This window comes from Lithobates pipiens, unplaced genomic scaffold, assembly GCF_037356315.1.
Source record: "Lithobates pipiens isolate NorthernLeopardFrog02 unplaced genomic scaffold, aLitPip1_a1.2 Scaffold_13, whole genome shotgun sequence".
Taxonomy (NCBI): Eukaryota; Metazoa; Chordata; class Amphibia; order Anura; family Ranidae; genus Lithobates; species Lithobates pipiens.
The window spans coordinates 213,590,414-213,600,922 of NW_027507718.1; positions in this window are offsets into that span (position 1 = coordinate 213,590,414).

Genomic DNA, 10,509 nt, shown 5'->3' on the forward strand with positions numbered 1-10,509 from the left:
TATTTGAAATTTGAATTTCAGAAGATGGCTATATTCTTTCTATTTTATTCTGCTATATTCTAATATATTCTGGGTTTTTTTTCTATTCTAGTCTAATCCTTTATATTCCATTCTATTCTTTTATTTTATATTCTATTCTGTTTTATTCTATTATTTTTTTAATTCAAATTTCGGAAGACGGCTATATTCTAATACTCACAGTCTTTCAAAGGAAATCAGCAATAGTCAGCAATATGTTTACATTTCAAATTTGTTTTCGAATTTGGATAATTCGGTATTTCAAACAAAATTTTGTTTCATTACTTCGGATTCATTTAAATTCGTAACTATCTTCATTCGGAAATTCAGATACATTAGAATCTCTGAATAATGAAAATTGTATCCAAATTTTTATTCAAAACAAAGCACACATGTCTAGCCAATGGCTCCTGCTGCTATTACTCTGCCCAGAGAGAAGGGACAGAGCTGGGAGAGCCTCGGCTCTCATGCACAGTGAGTGATTCTGCTTCACGAATAAAAGGCATTTGAATTTATCTTGAAGTGCAGCCATCCAGAGTTCTTCAATTATTTGCAACTCTCATGCACAGTGCTGGATTGTGAATGGGCTCAGGTAAGTATAAGGGGGGGCAGAGGATTCTGTTACAAAGAAGGTTTTTTCACCTTAATGCATAGAATGTAATAAGGTAAAAAAAAAACTTTAGGCTTTAGAACCACTTAAACCTGCTAATTTAAAGTGGATCTTTACCCATAACAATTTGATAAACAGTTAATGCTCTTTAACCACCTCCTGCCCAACCTAGTATAATAATCTGAGCACTATTATCCTTGGAGGACATAATATGATATCCTCCAGCTCGCATTCAGCCTAGGGGCCACACAGCAGCATGATCTGTGTCCCAAAGACAGATCGTTGTACTGGGCCGGCCCTGGTACCATGTGATCACTGTGTCCAATCACAGTGATCACATGTCGGTTGTACACAATGGCTTTTACTCCTAGCCATTGTGTACTATTGTGATCTCTATGATTGGTCACAGTAATGGATCTGCAGCACGGTGGCCAAGACTGTACAGCGGTTTAACAGGACAGGCTCCACTCAGAACAGGCCTCATCATAGTCGACCAAAGGAGTTGAGTGCACTTGCTCAGGGTCATATCCAGAGGTTGTCTTTGGGAAATAGACGTATGAGTGTTGTCAGTATTGCTGCAGAGGTTGAATGGGTGGGGAGTCAGCCTGTCAGTGCTCAGACCATATGCCACACGCTGCACAAAATTGGTCTACATGGCTGTCATCCCAGAAGGATGGTGAGGAGTACAAAGACAAGTGGGTCTTGCCTACAGTCAAGCATGGTAGTGGGAGTGTCATGGTCTGAGGCTGCATGGGTGCTGCCGACACTGGGGAGCTACAGTTCATTGAGGAACAATGCCAACATGTACCGTGACTTATTGAAGCAGAGCATGATCCTCTCCCTTCCGAGACTGGGCCACAGGGCAGTATTCCAACATGACAACGACCCCAATTACACCTCCAAGATGACCACTGCCTTGCTAAAGAAGCTGAAGGTAAAGGTGATGGACTGGCCAAATATGTCTCCAGACTTAAACTCTATTGAGCATCTGTGGGGCATCCTCAAAGAAAAGGTGGAGGAGCGCAAGGTCTCTAACATCCACCAGCTCTGTGACGTCGTCATAGAGGAGTGGAAGAGGACTCCGGTGGCAACCTGTGAAGCTCTGGTGAACTCCATGCCCAAGAGGGTTAAGGCTGTGCTGGAAAATAATGGTGGCCACACAAAATATTGACACTTTGGGTCCAATTTGAACATTTTCACTTAGGGGTGTACCCACTTTTGTTGCCAGCGGTTTAGACATTAATGGCTGTGTGTTGAGTTATATTGAGGGGACGGAAAATGTACACTGTTATACAAGCTGTACGGTCAATACTTTACATTGTAGCAAAGTGTAATTTCTTCAGTGTTGATACATGAAAAGATATATAATAAAATATTTACAAAAATGTGAGGGGTGTACTCACTTTTGTGAGATATTCTATCTATAAATAAAAAACCCAGTGGTGAATAAATACCACCAAAAAATGATTAAAAAAAAATGAATATGGGTTCAGTGTTGCATAACTGAATAATTGTCCTTCGAAGAGTGACAGTGCGGAAATCCAAAAATTTTCCTGGGTAGGAAGGGGGTGAAAGTGACCGGTATTTAAGTGGTTAATAAAAGAACATACATTCCACATTAATAATTATGCTACCAAAATTAGTGTGTGCTGTAAATAGTCTCCAAAATTGCTCCTTTTTCTTCTTACTGGAGGCTGCCATTTTGTTGAAGCCCAGAGCAGTCACTTCCTTATTGAAAACTCTTCCCCTCTCCTTGGTCTCAAAAACTAGGTGTCACTTCAATTAAAATGTGTACATTTCCAGCCTTGGTTGTATGTCTTAGCTCAATTAGAACTTAGGAGAGAATATCAGTGAGATAAGATAAGACATGTCTTTTGTCTCCCTGACAGCAGCGTTTGTCCTGTCACCTCTCTTGCTTTCTTTTTCTCCCTAATCTGTGTTCCCTGACACAGTCTGTGTCATTCTTGTTACTTTGTTCCTCCTTCAGCAAGAGTGAATATTAAAGTTGTCAGCCTATTTGCCTCTAGAGGCTCTGATTTTAGCGAATAAAGAGCAACTGAGCATGTGCAGAGCAGGGTGAAACTGTGTATTTATGAATTTTAAACAGTATAGGCACTTATTTTTTATGTTTTACATATCTGCAAAAGGAGCCAGGTAGAGGGGATCTATCAGGACTTTATTTTCTGACTAAATTTCCACTTTAAGGGCCCATTCACACTAGGAACTGCATATGAATTACAATGGAATGTACAGTTGTTGTGCGATGCAGTTCTGTGCAGTGCAATTTCAGCCCTTTCATTTTGAATGGACTGAAATGGCACCGCACTACTTTTTGAAACACATGGCAACCAGATCACATTATTTTTGTACCATGCAATCCAATGCGGGCAAACGCACTGCTTATGCAACCTGTGTTTGGGGTGTTATTACCTACTTGCCGACCAGACACCACCATTATACGGCGGCAGGTCGGCCAAAATGTATTCTGCTACATGTTTTTGGTAAAAAGATTTCCGTTAAGTGTACAATAATTGGTTTGTGTGATCACGGACATATGTACACAAATGATCATGTACAGATGTGTGCAGGTGATCACGGACATATGTGTGCAGATAATCATTGGGACATGTGATTTTAGTGGAACATATGTGGGGGACATGTGTTTTTATTATTTGGGGACATGTGTGTTTTGGGGACATTGTATGGGGATGTGTGTTTACACTGTATGTTTTACATGTGTGTTTACACTAGGTTGGTGATCAGTGAGTAAAAAAGCTGTAAAAAAACAGCTCATACTCACTGATCACCAGCCGCCTGTATCGATCTGCTCTCCTCTCCTCACCGACAACTTCCGTGTGAGGAGAGGAGAACCGTTTGGCTAGCAACCGGCTTTGTGTTTACATCACATGATGGCTGTGATTGGACATGGCCGTCATGTGATCAGGAGGGCCAATCACAGAGCCCTCCTGCCGATTGGAGATGTGCCGTGTCCGGGTGACACAAGCACATCGGGATTGCGCCACTGAGCGGGCACGCGTGCACGCAATTCCCCTGCTTCTGAAGGACATTTCTGAACGTCCATTCAGAAGGAGAGAACACCCACCCGGCCGTATATGTACATTAGCCAGGTGGGAAGTAGTTAAAAAGAGGTAATAATTCAAAAAATACAAGCCACAGCAAACAACGGAATACAGGACTTAACGCGTTTCACACTTTCAAAAGTGCTTATTCATATTAATTCCATATTTAATAAACATTGGAGTGTACTAAGAGTGTACTTTAGGCGTCCTCTTGCCAGACCAGGCTAAAGTTGTCTACAGGGTAAAATTGCTCCCATTATTATCAATCCACCGGGCAGAGCATCCCTTTTCAATAATTTAGTAGGTTACTACCCATGTAAAAAATGTGGTGTCTGTCAACGAAACACACGTGGCAGAAGGAAAACTACAAAATGACGGTCAACTACTACCAATCAAGTGTATCCAATCAAACATTTTTGCACCTGTGCCACTAAGAATGTTGTATACTTGCTCACTTGCCCTTATGGCAAACAATATGTGGGCCATACCATTAGGACATTTACACCAAGGGTAAGCGAACACATAGCCAAAATCAAAAAGGATGATACTGAGGGGGGAATATATTTGTCTATGACCAGGAACTCTGTACCTCTAGGATCTCTATTGTGAGATTGTCAATAATGTTTAGGTACGGTATGTAACTAAACATTATTGACAATCTCACAATAGAGATCCTAGAGGTACAGAGTTCCTGGTCATAGACAAATATATTCCCCCTTGGAGGGGAGGTGCTATGACCAGGGGCGTTTCAAGCCTCAAAACCTTCTGGATCTATGAGTTGCAGTCCCGCTCTCAATTCGGAATGAATGTGGAGTGGGACATCAATGTCTTTGTCAATAAGGCTTAACGCAGCTCATTTATTGCCTTTCAGAAATCCTGGGTTTGACTATTAAAATTGATAAATTTTGGAATGAATATAATTTTTTACTTAATTTTTTATCACAATTTATCTATCCTTTATCTAATGGTGCACTTGTATAAACCATGTTATTGTACAACCACGATGTCATTTTGTCTATTGGCCACATATTTTGTATACTTGTCATTTATGTATTGAAATGTATTCATGTTAGTACCCAGTTTCAGCATCAACTCTGTGCAGGTGTAATGGTTCTTTTTGATTGAACACCTTGTCAATGTCACTGTGGCTTTCTATTTTCATTTAAATTTTTTCTCTATATTTTACTAGCTGATGACCAGACGCTCATGAATGAGTGTTTGCTGCCTTTAAGCACTGCCAACGTCCTGTCCAACAGAGACTGGCCATCTTAAAGTGAGGCTCTTGATTTCTATAGGACGATGGTCAGATGACCCTGTCCGTGCATGCCCCGACCCTCTTTTCCTAGCAAGGCTTGATCCACACGCGTGGACTCCATTTTCGAGAATCAGGTAGTGATTACATTTCAGTGCTAATTCGGTACAGGTTTGTATTCTGTTATTGGGGCGCATAATTTTTTTAAAACACAATTTTCATCGTATGTCTACACCCCAGATTATGTCTCCTTAGACGAAACACGTCTAAACGACACTTGCTGATGTCAAGCGCTTTTTACCTGCTGAAAATGTGAGTGTTCCTCTATTTTTATTAAATATCCATTGTTATGTGGATTTACACTATGTGGAACTTTTGTTTTATTTCTGGCCGCATCTTGTGAGCACACGGGAAACAATTGGGCAACCCCCCCTCTGAGTTTTCCTTCCCTGTTGGAAGCCATTTGATTGACAGCGTGACCATAATCTGTTGGTGCCATTAGTTGCAGACGTGGATGTCCATTGTATTTGTGCGGTTTCAGTACCCCCTTGTCTCCTCCTCCCCTGGTCCCAGCATTCAGCAAACTCTGGCAGTTGGCTCTAGCCATCCTTAGGTCCTACTCCAAACCCTGCACTTTATGCTTCCCCGCTATGCCCCCAGCTTCTTCCTAGAAGCAGCACTGTGATGTAAGAGACGGAGAGGGACTCTTGACTTCTGATGGTGTGAGGGCTTATTACATCTGATGTAAGGTGGGGTGGGGTGCTCTGGACGTTTAGTCTTACAGATACAACCTGCCCTTTAAGGGCGACCATAATGTTGATGAGGCCTGCAATGAAATTGAGTGAGACATCCCTGACCCAAAACATCAGTCATCAGACAATTTAACATCTTATAACTTTTATAACTGACAAAATATTCCATTAAAAAATGATTGAACATTATTGTTTTGTTTTCTAGGAATGCAGGGTTTATCTACAGCTGACGCCATGCAATTCACACTTTGATTTAAGAATAAATGTGTTTTTTTTCATCAACATCTAGATCATACACACAAACTTACTGTAACGCCCTTAGAAGATCACTTCAAATGGATTATTACACACTTTGAAACAAATGGATTTCATACAGCCAGCACAGTGTACTACAAATTGCCAGAGGCCAATGATTTCCTGTTGTGCAGTGTTGGAGGCTTTGTATATTGTAACTAAACTGCATAATGTGCTTTTGAACGTAAAACATAACTTTTTTTTTTAATATAACATATTGGGTATGTTTCCAAAACATCAAGTGTTTTGCTGGTCTTTTAAAGGTAATTAGACTAAAGCATACACCCATAATCCCTCTGTCCCTCTTTCTTTCTCATTGGTCCCTCATTTTGTTCTGCTACATATATTTGTATATAAAATGCACTTTTTATCTTTCAAAAAGTGTTTCACAAGGCTAAACATTTCATCCAATTTCTAAATTGCTGCATTTGTAAATTTCGATAGCCAATATATAGGAATAGTAGTGGCAAAAACACACTTGTGGGTTTAATTAATCTTTTTTTTTTTGTATAATTTTCTTTTGACGGGGTGTGGCGGGGGGTGTCCTATGCTTACATACTTTTGCTAATAGGTGTCACCAGTTCCCATCTCAAAAAGTTAGGAGGTATGCATACCTCCCAACTGTCCCTGATTCAGAACAAAGTCCCTCTTTCCTCCTCATTTATCCCTCATTTTGGTCTGTTTTATATACAAAATGAAACTCTTAACTATCAATAACTGCTTTACAGTGCTAAACCTGTCATTCACTTTCTAAATTGCTTCATTTGTAAATCCCAAAAGCCATCATAAAGCAATAGTAGTGGTAAAAAATATACCTACATACTTTTTGCCGATAGTAGAGCTGCACGATTCTGGCCAAAATGAGAATCACAATTTTTTTGCTTAGAATAAAAAGATCACGACTCTTGCGGCGTAAAATCTTTCACATTAAACAAAAAAAATTGGGATAATTTTACTGGTTAGTTTTGTTTTTTTTTAAAAGTTTTTTGTTAAAGTGTAATTTTTTCCCAAAAATTGCATTCGAACGACTGCTGTGCAAATACAGTGTGACATAAATTATTGCAACAACCACCATTTTATTCTCTACAACAAACAAACAAACAAACATAATATATAAATATATATATATATATACATACATATACATACATATACATATACATACACACACACACACACACACACACACACACACACACACACATATATATATATATATACACACACACCACTCGCACATGCGCAGTGGGTGCCCGGCTGTGAAGCCACAGCTGGGTGCCCACAGTAGGAATGCCGGCGCCACAAGGGGAACGAGGGGGGGCTTCATTCCCCCGCATCGCTGGACCCTGGGACAGGTAAGTGTCCGATTATTAAAAGTCAGCAGCTGCAGTATTTGTAGCTACTGACTTAAAAAAAAAAAAATTTTTTTTATTTTTTAATTTTTTTTTATTAGGGGCACCCCACTTTAAGTTCCACTGCTAAAGAAGGTTGTGATTCTTGGCAGACTGCCCATTTTTTTCCCCTTTCTTTTGATGGCTGACGGCTTTAGCAGAGCATAGAGAATTCTCTGCATAGAAAGAATCGAGAAATACTTTTTTTTCAAGATCACAGTGGGGAAAAAAATAAAAAAAACGCAATAACGATTTTTAACGATTAATCGTGCAGCTCTAGCTGATAGTGTACCACATTCCTATTTCAGATAGTTGGGAGGTATGGGTATGGTTGTTGGTGCACCCATGCACGTGAGGTAACACCTAGCACTGAGCATGCTTATCAATGCCCTGGACCAGACAGGGGCTGTGGTCATGAAGAATATAACATTATGGCTGTTTTCCGACTTAGAGATGAGCCTTCACTGTGTGCAGTAATAAAGTTCATGACCATAGGATAGATAGATCGATCTAATTACCCATACCTACTCGACCAACCCATACTCCAATACCCCCTTACTTCCCCATTAATGGAGACCACACCACGTTGGAGTAAATATTGGCCTTGGCAGCCTCGTTATTTAACAACTCACTTAAAATTAACATAACTGTATAAACATCTGTTTAACCACCACCCATCAGCCAATACTTGCGTTGGTCATTACAGGAAACCCACAATTAACATATTATGTTAATAATAATGCACTGCGGTACCCATACCAAAATGAGGCCTCCAGCTGACCTACTAACTTGGAGACAACACTACTGACTGCAGTTCACCCCTTTAGCCACATTCCAGCTAAACCACCGTTAACTGGAATAGCACCAGCAGGACCCATACCCCTGATGGGTCCCAAACTCTTCCTTATCCAAGTTATTCTTCCATCACCCGCCACGACATCCTTGAAACCAATAACTCTGTGGAAGAAAAAAAATTCAGACAAAGAGAAACAAACAATAATCATAATAACAGAAAGGGTGGGTGGGAAGCTCTCTCCGCCACGCTTCTACTGCACGCTGGGGAGGGGCCAACTCATATCTATTGCAGTTCCTACAATCCTGAGTGCTGTATCACCCTTGACCTCTGATCCCTGTTTCCTTGGTCATGTAAGCCCTCCTTTATTCTTTCTTGTCATGGTCCAGGCCTCTCTAAATTCATATGATAATTGGCTTGTCCCATGTCACTACACACTGTACTTGTATGTTACATAAGAAAGGGCGTGCTCAGCCTGCACCCACTCCACTAGTCCAATTCACCTCTGTTACCTAGCTCCTGGTAACAGAATAGGGGAGCTGCCCAGCACCTAGAGCAGGCCTCGTCCGTGATCTCCGTGCCCTTCCTGTACCACGTGACCAGGCTCCATAACACTCTGTAATGCTAATCTGCTCCCGGTTGCTATGGGAGATGGACTGCTAGGAAGGGAGCTGGATACCTGACCTCCTCACTACTGGAAGACCTGCCACCTTAACAGGTACCACGTCTAATGACTGGTTGTTGTAGATTTTTCTTTCAAATTGTTACCCATTACAACTGCACTCCTCTACCTTGTCTTGCCAAGTTTACCTTTTTCAATAGATGTTACTTATACCCCATAGTGCTTTTACAGACCAAAGTTCTTTGGCACATGCCAGACCAAGCATGTATCCCTTTGAATAACTTCAGATCAGGCTTAGAACAGTTAACTTTATTGTAGAAAGGCATACATGAATAGCATTGGGGGAGATTTACTAAAACTGGGGTATACAAAATCTAGTACAGCTCTGCCTGGTAGCCAATCAGATTCTATCTTGGGCTTTTTAAACTAGAGCTGCACCAGATTTTGCACAATCCAGTTTTAGCAAATCAACCCCATTGTGTTCCTAGACCCAACTAAAACAGCATATCGGCCCAGGCATACCTCCGGGAGGTGAGAGTCCATGTAGGCATTGTCCATGACTTGGATGCTGTATGTGACTCCTGGTAACTTCAGCGACATCCTATTGCTCACAGTTGGGTCTCCATACACTTGGCTCTATGTGCGCCACTCTGACTCCCAGCTCTGGCCCCTGTCTTAGCAGTCCCTCTCTTTATATAACAGGTGATTATGTATTTTTTTTTCAAATTTGTCGCTCTTTTGTTTATAGCGCAAAAAATAAAAAATGCAGAGGCGATCAAATATCACCAAAAGAAAGCTCTATTTGTGGGGAAAAAAAAAAAGGACATGAATTTTCTTTGGGTACAGCATCACTCGACCACGCAATTGTCAGTTAACCTCCCTGGCGGTACGATTATTTCGGATTTTAGGTGCTAAAAGCAGTACCATTATTTTGCATGAAAATTTGGTGTTTTATATTGTAGTCCTGCAATTCTTAGGAATAACTCTCTTAAATCTGTCCAAACCAGAGTCTAGCAGACATCCCGGGTATGATAAAGTTTGAAAAATTAAATCATAAATTATAATATAATAAATAATTATAAATAATTGTACCAAATAATAATATAACAATAATAAAAATTATTCAATAATGTAATCAAATCAAAAACACTGAAATTTGCTCAGTTGCAGAATTGTCACTGTCATTACTTTTCAGTATTTGATGACGGATCTCCCCACAAATCGCTAGCGCTCAATTCTGCGAGTGATTCTAATTTATTATCGCTGTTTTCTAGCTGGTCTAAAATCATTTTTGATGTACAGTGACAGTTTTGGTTGCTATGGACAATCTCCAGTTTCCAGGCATAAAGAACAGTTTTTATTATATAAAACTGCATGCAGGACACTGGGCAGACCACTAGGGACAACGGGGATGTGAAATATTTACATACAGCAATGTAATCTGTAAGATTACATTATACTGTATGTTTACTGTTTGTTTCACTTTTTGAATTTGGCGCCGATCTCCGTGCCCGTGCGTCGCAACGCTCGCAGGGCACGGAGATCGGCGATGTAATGCATCGAGCGAGACACGGCTCGCTCGTACAGCGGGGAGACAACGCTGGATCCGAGGGAGAAGGTAAGTAAACCTCCTCCTGGATCCAGCGATGCAGTCCCGAGTCTGGCTCGGGGATACCGCTTTTGGTATGAAAAATCCA